Raw genomic sequence first — 18,127 nt, 5'->3', positions numbered from 1 at the left:
TTCGTCATACCACACACACACTCACAGCCGTTGCACAAACACATGCAAACCAACCTATGAAGTGTAACTTCCGGCTAAACCAACCCTCTGCTGGTATCCAATAAAATGTAATAAAGTTCAATTGTATTTCAAATTGACGAGATTATGGGGGTCTTCTCAGGAGTAGCTCAGCATCACTACGGTGTGGAAATGCCCAAGGAAAAACTAAATCACCAACTATCATGAGGGCGAGAGAAAGAGAGTTTGCCCGCTTACGAACCGGTTTCTTCTGGCGTTAAGTACCAATAAGGGATGAAAAAAAAAGACGGAAGAAGCCATCTGATATTGAAAAGTTCCGAACCGAGTTATGTTACTACCCCAGCATCAGCAGCAGCAGCAGCAGCGCGTCCCAATTCAATATCAACTCAAGTGAAATAAGGGGAAAACTTTTGCAACTCGAACCCCGTTTTTGGCGATCGCCCGCGGTAGCTGCCTTTTGGGGTTCGGCGAGTTTCGGGTTCAATGCAGGTACTCGAAACATGAAAGCGCGAGTGGGACCCCACTTGAAATAAATTACCACGCGAGGGTGAAATAATAGCGAGTGAGCTCCGGAAGAAGAATGGTGAGCAAATTTGAAAAGTTTTATGAACTTGGCTGCTTGAGATGAACGTTCCGGAGGAATGACTAGGGGTTGTGGTGGAAAGCGGTGCGATGTTGAACCGCAGGTCCCACAGGGTAGGGATCGGAATTTGTCGATGATGATGAAGATTCAGATCGCCAGGCGAAGGATGTGGTATTGATCCGTGGGGAAATAATGGAGAAATTTGCTGCCGGCAATTGTGTGAGTTTTGAATGAGTTTGAGAAGAGTCTTTGGTGGAGGGGCAAGGCGATTCTTGGTAGGTACATGATTGATTATCTGCGGTTGGAGAGGTATATACATTCGGATTTGTGCAATTAGTGCTTTCTAATTTTCAATTTTGATTCGTTCAATTCATGACTGTTTCAAATTTTTAAGTGTTCTATGCCCAAATAATCAATCAATTGTTCAGTTTTCAGGTGTTCAGTTTTTAAGTATTCAACTATTCCATTTTAACTATCTGTTCATTTTCAATCGCATATATCTTAAATTAAAGTACGTAAAGAGAAGATACTAAAAATGTATACATACACAGCTTACAGCTGCATCCTTTGCATGTGCCTGAAATGAGATAGAGAAATAGACGTTAGAGTGGTTAGTAATACTGAAAACGGATCATTTTTTTCAAATTATCATATTCACTCCACCAAACACAACCAAATCAGACCCAAATATAATCCCAGCAATCTTTTGGCCACGCTTCAAATTGGAAAAATAGACCAACCAAACAAATGGTGGACACGTTCCTCGCCCAGCAAATACCCCATAATCCGATCAAGCTATAATTTGGTCCCACTTTCAAAACAGTTCCACCAGCAGTGCTCAGCGTACCATTCTAAAAATACGATTCCAATTCCTTGAGCCATTTTTTTCGGCCACGCTATCTCCTACCATTGCACTGCCGTCGGGATGGTTTTTCCTTGCCACACGTAGGTCGTCGAAAGGAAATGAGCTCGCTCCGTCTCGTCGGAATTCATTGCCGCGCCGCAGCTGTGGCCTTATCGGATGGTGAACAAGCAGTTCATTTCATTTTCATCCCGATCTCGATGGAGAATGATGAAAGGACAAGAACGAACGAACGAACGAATGAACGAACGTCGAATAATGCGCTCTGTCTTGGGGCCCTACCCGAGTAGAAAGAAATAACTGACCAATAGCAAATTTTGATATTAAACTCTTTTGCTTTTGCTTTGACCGATAGAAGAGGTGAAGTATTATTAAAAAATAAAACAGAATAATTATTTTTGAGTAATTTTTAGTAAAATTTTTAAAAAGTGCTAAGACTCCAATATTTAATCGTAGAACAAGAACTTTCGGTAAATTTTTTTGAACTTTTTGTAAGATCATTTGTTAATGTATTTTTTCCGCAGGAAACAATATTTGAACTATTTCAAACCGTATCACGCAAAACAATTACTTTAAAAGTGTACTGACAAAAAATTCCAGAATTTGACCAAAAGTGCTACTATTTATGATAATTTTCAAGTATGCATGGTTTAAAATATTCCAAAAGTTTTCGGTTTGTGTGATCTTTTCTTAAAATAAAAAAAAATATTAAAATTGAACAAGGATATTAAAAAAAATGAGAGTAAACACTTTTTTAGAATTTCGTCAATTTGGTCAAAGTGGCCATACATAGTTTGTAACATTTAAAAAGTCTTAATTTTTCATTCATGCAAAAAAAAAAAAATTAAAAAAGTACCTACATTTTGAGATATTTGAGTGCTTTTTTTTTAAATTTTTTATAAAAAATAAAAATAATTAATAACCGCGCATATTTTTTAACCCAAAAAGAAATTACATTCCTCGCCAACTTTGTCTCAGACGACATTTTGAAGTGACGTTTACGTGCTGGTTCTCTGGTTCTCTGTCGAATTAGTTATGGTGTAAATTTTCAATTTGGCTTATTTTAGTTAGCTCTTCTTTCGATCGAGCTGATTTTGATTGAATATTGTTACGCACACTTTAAATTTTCTATGGCTCTAATTGGAGGCGGATTGTGCAAGAGTTTCTTTGAAGGACCCGATGGAATGTTGTGAAATGTTGAGCTAGAATTAGGAACAGTCTTTCAAGTTTTTGCTTCACAGGCAAAGCATCGTTCATTTGGTGAGTTCGACCCTGTTTATTTATAAACCTGTTTTGGTACCTTTTGACCCGTTCTAGGCCAAATAGGATAAACACATAAAAATGTAAACTCTACCTCTTCCGATTTGCATGAAACTTGGCATAATTGTGTGTGATGGTCAATCAATTATATTTTTGCAACAGTTCGGCAATTTTAGATCTTGTAATTTTTGTTCAAAATGGCGTCATTTACATTTTTCAATAAATTGTAGCACGAAAACCAAAGGGTTGGTCATTCCACACAGTGTTCCAAAAATACACATGGGCACACCAGTGCATTTTCATTGGCATGGTAAAAAATTTGTCGTATTATTCCTTTATTTAACGTCGGTCTCTGTTCCGCAATCTAGTGCCAATCATCGACGGACATCGATTGCCATCCATTGACGGCAATCAAGTGTGCAGGAAGGCAGCTTCCACACCTGCGTAGGATATCGCACCCATTCAACACACATGGGCTGGGACCAACGGCTTTACTTTCCTTCCGAAGGAAGACGTGACCAGAGATTTTTATGCCTCAGAAAAATCCCACCGACCTCGGCTGGGATTGAACCCAGACCCATTGGGGTGTTAGAAAGCAGTCACGCTTACCACTACACCACCGGCGCCGGCTCGTGTTTGTCGTATTAGATACTAGATAAAACTTCTTTTATCGATCTGTGTGCTGAAAATACCTGGGAATGTATTTACATGGCCGTGGGAATACATAGAGAAAGTCGACGAAGAGAATCTGTCAATGTTACTTAGGACCTAATGCAATGTTCAGCTTGAACTGTTCTCTGACCGGCACTGCTTTTCGCCAGAGACATCATACTTCTCTCCATTTGTCCGAGGGAAGTCTGCTTCCGGTTGAAAATCCCACTCGCTGGCGACGCATCTTTGACTGAGTCGAAATGTCATTTGGCGTGGAACTGCTTTTTTATCAGTTTTCTTTAACTTTGTTATATTGTTATATTATATTACTTATCGATTTATTTGATAACGCTCAATCGAATTAACTTTATAGAGCCGAGGATTCTTGTTCACTATACAAAACATCGTAAAACTACAGTCAAAAGGAACATCACAATAAACACCTTATCTTCCGCTATCCAACAAGCCTCCTCCATCAGAACGGGAGCCGCTTCCAGTGGTTTCATTGTATGGCAGTATCGCCAACGGGGGGCAGAGTGCTTCAATTGCAGCAATGAACGCAAAACGTGGTCAGCACTCACACACTCATCACGAAACGGTTGCTTTCCAAAGTCGACGACGCATCGACCGAAAGAACTGCTGATGAAAAAACAATGAGGAGGACCACACAATGGTTGCTGCCGAGTAAACACACGATCACGTGACACACATAGAGAGTGGCCTGCTTCTGTCGACAGCCGACAAGTTTGTCTTAGACATCATTTCGAAGAGGCCAAGTTCTAGCACAGATTTTCCCATTGGTTAATTCGGCAAGAGACTCGTCCTAGTACTTTTGTTTCAGTGAGTTTTTGTACTTGAAAGGTCCCATTTGAGCGATCGTGATGGTTTTAAAGAGTTTTTGAAATAGTTTAGGCGATTAGGAGGACAAAATTATGATATTGGATGATCTCTTTACTTTATTTTTATTTTTATACGCTTAAATTTATAATATATTCTCGTTCCATTTTTCTCTACTTAAATCTACACGGATAGAAATCTCCTTATACCTTATGGCAAATTTCTATTGTGTATTATTCATTAAATGTATAAGTCAAGTAATAAAGGGTGTCCACGATGAAATTGCCACACTATGAAATTGCTCTAACTTTTTAACCGTTGGGTAGAATTTAATGAAAATTTGGGTGGATTTAGGTCATAGTGCATTATTTACATCCTGCAAATTTTAAAGTCATGTGATCAAAACTCGCGGAAATGGAGTCGAAAGAACAGCTCGTGCGTGATAAAATCTTGCGCATTCATCACGAGAACAAGGATCTCTCGCATCGTTCCATCGCTAAAACGTTGGGAATCGCGAATTCCACGGTGTCGCGAGTGATTAAGCGGTTCGAGGAACGGTTGACCACCGATCGGAAGCCCAGAAGTGAAGGAAAAAGTATTCCGTACAACACCAAAAATCACAACCGCGTAGTTGGGGCCTTCAACCGAAATCCGAACGCCTCCGTTAGGGATGTGGCTAAGAAGCTGCACCTAAGCCGAAGTTTTGTCCAGAAGGCCAAAACTAAGGCTGGGCTTCGAACGTTCAAGGTACAAAAGGCCCCTAATCGCGACGAGAAGCAGAACAAGTCCGCCAAAACCCGTGCCAGGAAGTTGTACCTCAACATGCTGACGAAAGTTGAATGCTGCATCATGGACGACGAAACATATGTGAAGGCCAACTTCAAACAGATCCCCGGCAACCTGTTTTTCACGGCCAAGGATAATTTCAGCGTTCCGGAGCATGTCCGCACTCAGAAGATGTCCAAATTTGCGAAGAAATTCCTGGTTTGGCAAGCCATCTGCACGTGCGGGAAGCGGAGTGCACCTTTCGTGACCCAGGACACGATGAACGGACAGGTGTACATAAAAGAGTGCCTCCAGAAGCGGCTGCTTCCTCTCCTGAAGGCCCACAACGTCCCAACAATCTTCTGGCCGGATTTGGCCTCATGCCACTACTCCAAGGACGTGCTGAAGTGGTATGCGGACAATAAGGTCAATTTCGTGCCGAAAATGTTCAACCCTCCCAACACTCCGGAGCTCCGCCCCATCGAGAAGTACTGGGCGGCACCTTCTTAAACGACCTAAGATAGTGAAGACAGTCGAGGAACTGAAGAAAGTATGGGTTTACATGCAAAAAACGGTTGATTCACAGGTTGTGCAGAATCTTATGGCCGGGGTTAAGGCCAAGGTGCGGGCATTTGCGTATGGACTGTAAATAAAATACGAGTAAAATGGTAAAATGAAGTTTAATAGTTATTTCTCAATCCCTAAAAATTTGATGGCAATCGGATGAAAACTCGAATTTTGCGAATCAATTTTGTGTGTGGCAATTTCATCGTGGACACCCTTTAAGCAGACGCCTTGCAAAAAGTGAATGAAGATCATGTGTCAAATGAAATGTATAAGCGGTTACACATACCTTTAATGCATGCTATAGGACCTATGTGGTTTGTCGTATGGAATGTATAAGGCTGATGTTAAGGCAAAAATGTATAAGTGAAACACATGGATAAAAAAATTGATTTTTGTTTCGTTTTATCAAGTTCACAAGCTCACAACAGAAAATGTTTGCGAGTCATTGTCAGTTTGCATACAAGGCCAGATAGAACTAGGGGTTCTTCCTCCTTTTCCTCTACGTACTTTCTTCCATTCTTCTCTTTTCAGAAAGCGAGTAATGGCCAGGTCACACTGCACACCAATCTTGGGTCAACTTTTTTCTCAGTGTGCCGCAAATATGTGCCGATTGTGCCAGTTGTAGAGCATGCTGCGATTGTTTTTAAAATTCGTATTTCTGACAGTTTGAATGTGTTGGTTTGCAATCCCAAAGATAACATTGGTCTTGCGGCAACCAAGAAGGCAATGTCGAAAAAGAAAATATCATCGAAAAATACCAGGAAGGAGCAAGCGCTGTCGGACGTATTAGTAGAAAAATGTCTCACATAAATTTTGTTACTACCTCATCGGAACTAATCGGACCTGATTCTGCTTCTATGTTTTTGTAGATGATGCGCCAATTCGTAATATTCGTTCTTAGTGTTAATAATATATTTTCTCCTGCTCGGGTTTTACTAGATGAACTAGTCAAACCCAAGCAGGAACGAATATCTCGATACCTTAAATTGGTATGGATGAACCTGACATAGGAGGAAAAATACCAATTATTAGTATTGTTTTGATATCCAAATATCAATTTTTGTTATTTAATAATAAGTATTTTGCATGCAATTTTTTGGTATTATTCTCTATTATTTGACCTCTTATGTCATGCTGATCAACATAAAATGTTTGTATCGGGTCAGAATGAGGTATTCATTAGTTATTTTTTCCTGCTCGGGTAGACATTTTTTTTAAAGCAAGAATAACCTAATTTGCTATTCAAATGGTCTTTTAATAACAATCCAATAACTGTTTCAGGTGATATCAGGATCACGTTTTGTTATATAAGTTTTTTTTTACTAATAGACTTCTTCATGACAGCAGCAGTCAAAGCACTGACTGACCGGAAGTCTCCGGAGAACCGGAACGGACGGATACCCCTCGACACCCTCCAGCGGAAGAAGGTGAAACATTTGGCAAGTCGCATGATAACCTGTGTCACACTCCCCCGTCCGGACGAAGAATGCAGCGAGACGAGTGATAACCTCATACTTCCTCGCCCGGACCAAGATGTACCCATCCAGAGCGGTAGTCAAGGCACCAGTAGACCGGAAGTCTTGGGAGGACCGGAACGACTGGAACACCCTTGGCGCCCTCTTGGGGACGAAGATCGAACCAGGAATTTAGGACTCTCCATGAACATGGACCAAGGCAACTGTCGTTCCCCTAACAACCGACCGAATCCCCGCCGATCGGCCAGACTACGTGCCAGAGGCGCAATCCCCTTGGACGCTAGAACGAACCAGAGCAAGTACGATCGATAGAGGAAAAGCTTGGGGGACCCCTCAACCCCTACTGCTGAACCTTCGTCGACATCGTCCCATTTTCCCACGACTCTGGTATCTCTGCCGGTTGCGGGGTCTCCACGTACTGCTTCCTCCGATAAAGCTCTACCGGAGTCTGTGCCCTACCACAACACAAACACTAGTACTTCCTCGTCAGCGAACGATACCAACGATGCCGCATCAGCCGATGGCCCCAGACCAAGCAACGCCAAACGCTCCACCCTTGCTGTCCAGTGGAACATCAACGGAATATATAATAACATTGGGGACAAGAATGGTGATTAGACAACATGAACCACTGGTTCTGGCCCTCCAAGAGATCCACCGTGCTGATCCAACCCGCTTGAACCGATCCTTCTCGAACAAATACTCCTGGATCATCAAGATTAACCACAACGTATACCAATCCGTCGGTTTAGGTGTTGCCAGAGAGATCCCTTTCACCGCAATACCAATCGACACCGACCTGCCTGCAGTTGGGGTAAGATTAGAGGCACCGTTCCCGATCTCGATCGTCTGCGTTTACCTTCCCAACGGGAAAATCAACGGCTTAGCAAACAAACTGACCAACATCCTCCGTTCAATCCCGGAACCGATCCTTGTCTTAAGCGACGTAAACGGACATCATTCAACATGGGGAAGCTCTAAGAACAACACCCGAGGATCCATAGTTGCGAACACAGCCGAACAATTTGACCTCATCATTCTCAACGACGGATCAAACACCTTCATTCGACCCCCAATAGAATCGGCTGTAGATATCACGGCTGTGAGTGGGGATATCGCCCACCGAATGTCATGGAGAGTGGCTGACGACCCAGGAGGCAGTGATCACCTCCCCATCTTCATCACGGTGAACGATAGCCCTCCGGAAACCTCCCGTCGCCCGAGATGGCTATACGGTCGCGCCGACTGGGAGCGCTACGACGAATCCATCAGAAACATTTGCCAAGAGAACCCCCGCATAGCCTGGAGGAATTCACATCAAATATTATTAGAGCAGCGAATCTGGCCATCCCCAAATCCCGGTCAATTCCCGGGCCTAGACCCTTGCATTGGTGGTCGCCTGAAACAAAAGCGGCAATTAAAGCCAGGCGCAAGGCCCTTCGCACGGCCAAACGCCTACCGCACGGACATTCCGAAAAGGAGGGAGCCATTGAAGCCTACCGAGCTGCCAGAAACCAATGCCGTCAACCATCCGTGAAGCAAAGGAAGCGAGTTGGAAAAGCTTCCTGGACGAAATTAACCCAAATCAGTCATGCACCGAAATCTGGCAGAGGATCAACGCTATCCGAGGAAACCGACGTGCCCGAGGTTTTGCCCTCCGGGGCCCGGATGGACTCTCCCGAGACCCAGAGACAATTGCAAACCTCCTCGGCGACTACTTTGAGTCGCTGTCCTTCATTGAGGCCTACAACGATGATTTCAGGAACCGTAACGGCGTCTCCACCTCCAGCATCGAGAACGTGACCATACCCGATGACGAAGATACACTCACAATTAACAGGCCCTTCACCATGGATGAATTAAACTTTGCCCTCAGAAACGCCAAAGGCAACTCCTCCGGACCGGATGAGGTTGGATACCCGATGCTGCGAAACCTCCCACCCACGCACAAAGGAACCCTTCTCGAGCTTCTCAACCAGGCATGGACGGGTCGTCGGCTGCCTGATTCCTGGAAGCATAGCCTTATCATTCCCATCCCGAAAAACCTCGGTCCAGCACTATTACCGAAGGATTTCCGGCCGATCTCCTTGACCAGCTGTGGCAGCAAAATAATGGAGCGTCTAGTCAACCGGAGATTAGCGAGATTCCTTGAGGGGAACAACCTACTAGACCACCGACAGCATGCTTTCCGCCCGGGGCACGGAACTGGTACATACTTTAACAGTCCTGGCCAGATAGTACATGAGGCACTCCGTAAGGACCAGCACGCCGAGGTGGCCTTCCTGGATCTGGCCAAAGCTTACAACAGAGCCTGGACACCCCAAGTACTACAGCAGCTAGCCAGATGGGGCCTCGGAGGAAATATCCTCTACTTTTTAAAGAATTTCCTGCAGGACAGAACCTTCCAGGTGACCGTGGGGAACCACCGCTCCAGCACCAGACGGGAAGAAACCGGGGTTTCCCCAGGGTTCCGTAATTGCAGTGACCATCTTCCTGGTGGCAATGAACGGAATCTTTATGGGGCTCCCCAAGGAGGTTTACATTCTCGTCTATGCGGACGACATTTTGCTACTGATCATAGGGAAGACCCTGAAGGCCATGAGGATAAAGCTCCAAGCTGCGGTCTCCGCTGTTGGCCGATGGGTCGCTAGGACCGGCTTTGAGATATCTGCTGAAAAGAGCTCAATCTCCCACGTCTGCCGCCTTGGCCACCGACCACTTCCGACACCAATCAAAATTAACAGCCACACTATCCCTAGAAAGAAGACCATATCCATCCTCGGGGTCACGATTGACCGGAACTTTCGGTTCGGCACCCACCTTAATGATGTCAGGACTAATTGTCGAACACGATTGAACATCCTCCGCTCCCTCTCCGGGCAGCATAAAACGAGCAACAGGGCCATCGTACTCAATACCGCCAGAGCCATTGTTCATAGCCGACTAACCTACGGAATTGAGCTCCTCTGTGCGTCCAGCGATTCGGTCGTCACCCGACTAGCACCGATACATAACCAGGCAACACGAATTGCGGCTGGACTTCTGCCCTCAACACCAGCCGATACCGCCTGTATTGAAATCGGAGTGCTCCCTTTCCGATATTACATTGCGGAAACAATCTGTACCAGAGCCGTGGGCCTCGACGAAAAATTAAGCGGAGACGGAGAATTCTAGCTCATCACAGAAGGGAAACGAATCCTCCAGGAAATCGCTCACCAGGAGCTCCCCCCGGTGGCCCAGCTCCACTGGAACGGAGCCAGAGAGTGGGATTCTTCCCCCATCCGAGTAGACAAATCCATGGCCAAGCAGTTCCGAGCAGGAGACAACTCTACGGCAATGAGATCCTGCCTCACCGAATTATTACAAACACGGTACCACAACTATGAACTCCGTTTCACCGACGGCTCCAAGGCAGGAGACAAGGTCGGCTTTGGAGTAACTGATGGACAGATCTCACACTTCTGGAGACTCCTCGATCAATGCTCGGCTCGGTCTTCTCGGCCGAGACTGCAGCCCTCCATCACGCAGCTTCCTTACCGTCCTCCTCCCCGCTATGTGTACTAACCGACTCTGCTAGCGCCCTGGCGGCACTGGAATCCACCACTGCCCGCCACCCCTGGATTCAGGCCATACAAAACCACACCCTCCCTGGCACCACTTTCATGTGAATACCGGGACACTGCGGAATTGCCGGAAACACAGAAGCAGACCACCTCGCTGCCATTGGACGAAATGGCCGACTCGCCAACACTTCGGTCCCCAGACAGGACCTGAAAAGTTGGATCAAGTCAACCCTCAGGACGGCATGGGACCGCGAATGGTTCGCCAGGAGAGACCTCTTCATCCGGAAGACCAAAGGGGTAACCCTTCCCTGGACGGATGTCCCAAGGTTTAACGACCAGAGATTCCTGTCCCGGTTAAGAAGCGGCCATACCCGCATCACCCACAACATGGGGAGCAGCAGTGGCAGAAACATCCGCCAAAGATGCGACACCTGCAGAACAATAATGACGGTCGAGCACATTCTTATAAACTGCCCTTGTTTCCACGGACCACGAGAACTTTACGGGATCCCGGGCAACATCCGAGACGCCCTTCAGAACGACCCGGTAGTAGAGGCACAACTGATATGTTTCGCGAAGGAGGCCGGAATCTACAAGAGGGTTTAACCCAGATACATTATGACAGTAGGCCCGGCATTCCCTGCCGGTAGCGGGTGCCAGGTGCCAGGCAATAAAAAATAGTGATTTTCTCGAACAAATTTGATCTCATCACACTCATTTTCATTGTTTGAGCATTGTATCGTTAAAAATCGAAATTTATATTTTCTCCCGTACAATAATTTAACAATACATTTTAATGTACTTGAAATTCAACACTAAAATTCATTGTAATTTCGTTGTTTTATTATAATTATTTTTTAAGGGCTCTTGTCAGGCTCGTCAGTACCATATTTAGGTTGCCGTTATGCTGTACTAATTTCTGATTTTGGTATTCTTTTTTTATTTCCTCCTGCTCGGGTCCACGGGTAGTCAGTCGGGAAACGAATAAAAGGCGGAGCAGTGTTTCCTCGCTGAAGCTACCACCTCCAGTTTTTTTTTTCATATAGATGGAATCAGGTTTTTCGAGGTTCATAATGATGTAATCGGGATCTGTGCGGCGATGGGCCGGGGGTGGTTTTTTTTTCCGGGGTAGGGATCGTTCATGGTGGGAAATTTATTTGGGTTTGGGATCGGCCCAACCCTTGGGTTTCCAATATTTTCTAGCCGGTGGTTGTTCAACGATGGGTGCCGGATTCCGATAATTGGATTGTTTTTTTGGAGGTAGTTCAATAATCAACTTTCACTTTAAATTGTTCAAGTTTAGCTGTCCAATTGTTAATTTTATAGATTTAAATAGGTTCATTCTCGATTCATAATTTCTGTAGAGTATTTTGATCGCAAAAAAATGAAAATAGGGTCGTCTACTATTATTTAAAAGCGAAAGAGTCGTTACACGTTTTTTTCTTAAATGTGTGTTTATGGGTTTTGCAAGTGGCATAAGCTCTTTAATTTAGATTAATGGGCACACATGTTTATAATTAGCCATAATACAGTCACGGTTCCTACAAATGGATCCAGGAGTCAACGGAACGGTCCTCGGGAAGATCCAGAACATTCGTAAAAGTTGTCAATCCATGAAACTGATCCTAGAGCTCCGTGGTTTTTTGACGTTGTATAACGTCTTTCGGCAACATACAACATACATACATACGTACAAAATTGAAAACAGTCATTTTGGATGCGTTACGAAAAATTAAAAGATTTTGAACGATAATAACTCAACCGTCTCTCGATAGATTTACGAGATAATGGCATCAATCGATTGGAAATATTTCTAGCAATTTTCTGAATGTTTCAAAACTATTGATTTCATTCTGTAAACTATTGAAAAATGGTTAAAAGTAAACCAATGTCTAAAGATGGTGAAAATCGATTGATTTTTTTATATTCTTGTACTTTCTCCAACCGAGACATCAGATGCGAGTATCTGACACCTCTGTTATTTTCTGTTCTACTATATAAGCGTCCAACAAGGTAGCCCGTTCCACCATTGTCTATCCGATCGTCGACCCAGCAGCAGAGCAGCAGAGCAGCAGTACCAGAGCAGCGGAAGCAGAGCAACTGCAGCAGAGCAGCGGCAGCAGAGCCTGGGGGCGAAAGGGCAACTACGCCGAGTGCGTTGGTGCCAGTGCTCCGGTATACTGGGCCGCCGTCATGGAATGCCCAGCTGCTGCAGTTCTCAGTCGGTCGTATTCACCGTCTGCTCCGCAAGGGCAACTACGCCGAGCGCGTTGGAAAAATGGCCCTTTTCAGGGCCACAACATTATCAAGAAAGAGTTTAACGTACGTATGCGAGTATCTGACACCTCTGATATTTTCTGTTCTACTATATAAGCGTCCAACAAGGTCACCCGTTCCATCATTGTCAACAACATCAGCCCAACAAAACGGCCCTTTTCAGGGCCACCAAACTTTCGCAAAAGAGTTATTAAGGAATATTCCTAAAATATAATATACACAATTAAGTACAACACATAACCGACGTTATCCATCGCCAACCCTGCGGTCGTATCTAGTATACAACCCTTCCAACTTTTTCGAAAACGTTTGAATCTGTGTTATAAGAAAGAATTTGGAGTCGTGAAATAAATATGGTCCCGGATGGCCATGTTGCCGGCCACCGAAAGATCCGGAACATCCGTAAAAGTAGTCAATCCATGAAACTGATCCTAGAGCTCCGTGTTTTTTGACGTAGGACTATGTCTTTGATTTCTATATGGGGGTACACTTTGTGAAAACCGAAAATGGAACATGTAACAAATTAAGAAAGATTTTGAACGTTAATAACTCAGCTGCCCCTGGTCCAATTTCAATAATTTTATCACCAATCGATCAGAAATATGGCTACGCATCGATAACAATCCGAATGTTGATTTTCAACAAGAAACTATTGAAAAACTGGTAAATATCCAGCATTGTCCAAAAGCGTCGAATTAACTAACAAATCCACCAATTACCTACATGCATATGCTGCTTCCCCAGCACAGCCGTCGGCGAGTAGTAAGTAGACGAAACAAGTCGAAGTGGCATTCACCTCCGATCCTCGGGCGCGTGCGAATAGGGAGGATGGAATTGCGTAATATTTTGCACACTCATCGCCATGTTCAGAACCAAACGCAAATTCTTCGAGATAACCACCATTCGTCGTCTGGCTCGCCATGGCGGTGTCTGACGTATCTCCGGTCTGAATTACGAGGTGTGCTGAAGGTGTTCCTGAAAAATGAGATCCGTGATGCTGTCACCTACACTAAACACGCAATGCAACTCATGAACAGGGGATCAACGGCTTTTCTTCCCGAAGGAAGGTGGGATCAGATATGTTATGCCTCAGAACATGCTGGTGCGACTGAGATTGAACCCAGGCCTGCTGGGATGAGAGGTAATCACGATAACCACCGGCGCCGATATCTTTCAAGGCGAATGAGATCGGCCCAAATTTGAGTTTGGTTATCTCAGAAAGAAGAAATAAAGGGTGATACGGTCAAAATTTGGTCAAGGGAAAACGCGTGTAAATCGGTGAAATCGTTTATTTAAAAAATCAAATTAAATTTCTTTTTCAAGTTCAATTAGTATAAAATTCAGGAAAAATATTCAGTTAGGCTTCCGCTTTTCCAAATCCGAATTGCCGGGCCTTACGCTTGACCCCTGCCATCAGATTTTGTACAGCCACCTTGTCCACCTTCTTCGCCGCAGAAAGCCAGTTTGCCTTGAACTGCTGCTCGCCCTTAGCAGTTTTTTTGGTCTTCTTTAGGTTCCGCTTGACAATAGCCCAGTATTTCTCAATTGGGCGGAGCTCTGGCGTGTTGGGAGGGTTCTTGTCCTTGGGAACCACCTGCACGTTGTTGGCGGCGTACCACTCCATGGCCTTTTTACCGTAATGGCAAGATGCCAAATCCGGCCAAAACAGTACGGAACAACCGTGTTTCTTCAGGAAAGGCAGCAGACGTTTATTCAAACACTCTTTCACGTAAATTTCTTGGTTGACAGTCCCGGAAGCTATGAAAATGCTGCTTTTCAAGCCACAGGTACAGATGGCTTGCCAAACCAGATATTTCTTTGCGAACTTTGACAGTTTCATGTGCTTGAAAACATCTGCTACCTTTCCCCTTCCTTTTGCCGTATAAAACTCCTGTCCCGGAAGCTGCTTGTAGTCGGCTTTGACGTAGGTTTCGTCGTCCATTACCACGCAGTCAAACTTCGTCAGCATCGTCGTGTACAGCCTCCGGGATCGCGCTTTGGCCGTCGTATTTTGTTTATCATCGCGATTTGGAGTCACTACCTTCTTGTAAGTCGATAGTCCGGCTCGTTTTTTGGCTCGATGCACGGTTGTAGACGATACACCCAGCTTATTTGCGGCATCTCGGAGAGAGAGGTTAGGGTTTCGCTTGAAACTACCGGCAACTCTCTTTGTCGTCTCAGCGACTTCCGGTTTTCGATTTCCCCCCGATCCAGACTTTCTGGCTGTCGACAAACGTTCCCCAAACACTTTAATTACATTTGTAACGGTTGATTTGGCAACTTTTAGCGATTTTGCCAACTTTGCGTGCGAGTAGCTCGGATTTTCGCGATGCGCGAGCAAAATTTTGATACGCTGCTCTTCTTGCTTGGACGGCATTTTGACAACTGAAGAGTGAATTCCAAAATCAAAATAGGAGCAACATTCTACACACACACACCTTCAAAATGAGGGGTGTTCAGGTTTTTTAAATGCAAAATTGAAAGAAATACGTCAAGTTGATATTGACCAAATTTTGACCGTATCACCTTTTAAAGTGCAGGAACTCAGTGATGAGTAAATTTGCCTCATGTTTTCCCAGGTTTTTCCAGGATTTTCCTGGGAAAAAATCCCGAATTTGAGAAAAGTAAAGATAGGATTCACTCAGTCTATTGGTACTACTCCGAGACTGAATAAAATTTTCGTCAATTTCCTCATTTTTTGGCAGATTTTTTAGGTTTTCCACAGGAAACCATGAGACAAATTTACTCATCGCTAAGTTCCTGCACTTTTGGCGATTATGAGTGAACTAAACTCAAATTTGAGTCGTCCTCATTCGCCGTGTACGCAGAAGGAAAAGAGCCAATGTCGCTACTTGATGGCAAACTACTCATAATGGGTGGAGTCTTTGTAGCTTTTATACCACTTGGTTGCACATCATTCTGCTTTAACCTGAAAAGATATAAAAGAGCGCTGCTGTATGGCATTAGCTCAACATAATCGCTCAGATTCTCTGCTTGTACGTCAAGCAGTACAGTTCGGTCTTTGCTCGCTCTGTCGAGTTGTTCTAAAGTTTCTAGTTTGTTCCAAACATTCGCAGTTTAATCGCGTCGTCAGTAGTGTCGGTCGCTTCGTGTGATGGGAAGACAGCGCTCCCGGAGCAGGCTCCGAGAGAAAACGGAGAAGAAGAACAGCGGTGAGGGTAGCTTGAGTGTACCTATTTCGAATAGGTACGCTACTCTTCCCACCGATGTAGGGAATACCACCTCAGCCACGGTGAAGCGGTCAAAGAAGAGGAAGAAAAATCAAGGCCAGTCCGATGGTGCGAGTGGACGGGACGATGCCACCGCGACGAACGTCAGCGTCATTGGTGATTTCGGCGACGCCGTCGACAACGAAACTGCTGCCACCCCGAGTGCAGCAAAAATGAAGCTTCCTCCACTGGTTGTGAAGCAAGTCCCACTCAACACGCTGATTGGCGATCTTTCATCGCTGGGCGTTGCAGCTGAGTTTAAGCTCGGCAGGATCGGCACCAAGGTGATGCTCCGAACCAAAGCGGAGTACGAAGTGGCCGTGAAATATCTGAAGGATACCAAGGCGGAATTCTTCACGCACGACATCCCCGGTGAGAAGCCCTTCAAGGTAGTCATCAGGGGTCTACCAAACTTCGACCCCAAGATGGTCGAAGCTGAAATCAACCGGTACAAGCTTGCCCCAATCGCTGTCTTCCGAATGACAAGGAGAGACGAAAACGTGAAGACGTACCCGGATTGTCTTTTCCTGGTGCACTTCCAGAAAGGGACGGTGACGCTCAATGCGCTACAAGCCATCCGATCAATCTGCTCCATCATCGTACGGTGGGAGCCATACCGTGGCGGCCATCGTGACGTAACGCAGTGTATGAGGTGCCTCAATTTTGGACACGGTACCCGCAACTGCAACATCAAGCCACGCTGCAGCAACTGCGCTCAAGAACACGCCACTTCCAACTACCCTGCGGATGGAGCCGTGGCGATAAAATGCGCTAACTGTGGTGGTGCACATCAAGGTTCCGACAAACAGTGCTCCAAACGCGAGGACTTCAAACGCATCCGAAAGCAGGCGTCAAGTAACAATCAACCAGGACGCAAGAAGGACAAAACCCCAGCATTCAGGACGGAGGATTTTCCGCCTCTTCGTGCTCCCCAGCAAAGGCAAGCGAATTCGCGGGTGCAACCCGCCCCCCCTCAAGAAGCTTCCGGTGATTTTGCTGGCCAAAGCTCTCCATCCCCCCCTGGATTCTGGAGACAACCAACAGCGCAAAACAACAACCCCGATCTGTTCTCAGCGGATGAACTGATGGAAATTTTCATCAACATGTCCGGTGCTCTTCGTAAGTGCCGCAATAAGCCCGAACAGATCCAGGTGCTCGGTAAGTTCATCATCCAGTATGGCGTCTAAACCGCTAACTATCGTCACCTGGAATGCTTGCTCTGTAAGAGCAAAAGAGATTGAGCTTGCCGACTTCCTCCGCAAGCACAGCATCGACGTGGGTCTTCTAACCGAGACCCATCTAAAGTCCGGCGACAGCTTCTGGTTGGCTGACCACAACATTATCCGGCTTGATCGCACCAGCTCCAGGGGGGGTGGTGTTGCGGTCGTCGTCAAGAAAGGAATAAAATACCACACTCTGTCCCATATCCGCACCACTATCATCGAGGCCCTTGGTGTGGAGGTGGAGTCGTCGACTGGATACGTCCAGTTCATCGCCGTCTACTGCCCTCGACAGTGTGCCGCCAGCAGTGGACTAGCGGCTAAATTTAAGAAGGACCTGTCCACCATCACCCGTACCAGTTCCCGCTTCGTTGTTGGAGGAGATCTGAATGCTCGTCATGAGGCATGGCGGAACTACCAGCAGAACCAGAACGGTCGTCTGCTGTTCGACCATTCGCAGCATGGGCTGTACTCCGTTTGGTTCTCGGACGAGCCAACATTCATCTCACCGGCAGGCAACCCATCGACGCTAGACCTGTTTCTTTCAAATACCGGCTTGTCCAAGCCGGTAGCCTTAAACGAACTCAGCTCCGACCATCAACCGGTGGTGGCTGAACTGGGATACAACGTAGCTGCTGCTCTAAGCCTGCGCAAGGACTACCATCGCGTAAACTGGGCCCAGTTTGGACGCGTGGTAGACAGGCACATCATCGACAACCCGCCGCTTGACTCCGTGGAGGACATCGACCGAGCGTTGGAAGTACTCCACCAAGCCATAACCGTGGCTGACGAAGCGTGCGTCCGACGAATTCCTGTGAG

General features: G+C 45.7%; 1 long non-coding RNA gene across 1 annotated transcript in view; it reads right to left on the bottom strand.

Annotated features, from left to right (window-relative positions):
• Nucleotides 1-18,127, bottom strand: part of LOC135702193 (uncharacterized) — a 149,873-nt gene that overhangs the window by 60,321 nt on the left and 71,425 nt on the right. Inside the window, exon 2 of the long non-coding RNA XR_010517687.1 lies at nucleotides 1,149-1,178. This is a non-coding gene — a long non-coding RNA (uncharacterized LOC135702193). The remainder of the gene's footprint in view (nucleotides 1-1,148; nucleotides 1,179-18,127) is intronic.

This window comes from Ochlerotatus camptorhynchus, unplaced genomic scaffold, assembly GCF_037179485.1.
Source record: "Ochlerotatus camptorhynchus isolate MF236.1 unplaced genomic scaffold, CSIRO-AGI_Acam_v1.1 ptg000185l, whole genome shotgun sequence".
NCBI lineage: Eukaryota > Metazoa > Arthropoda > Insecta > Diptera > Culicidae > Ochlerotatus > Ochlerotatus camptorhynchus.
The sequence above is the reverse complement of the archived record's forward strand: the minus strand, read 5'-3'. Positions and strand labels throughout refer to the sequence as shown.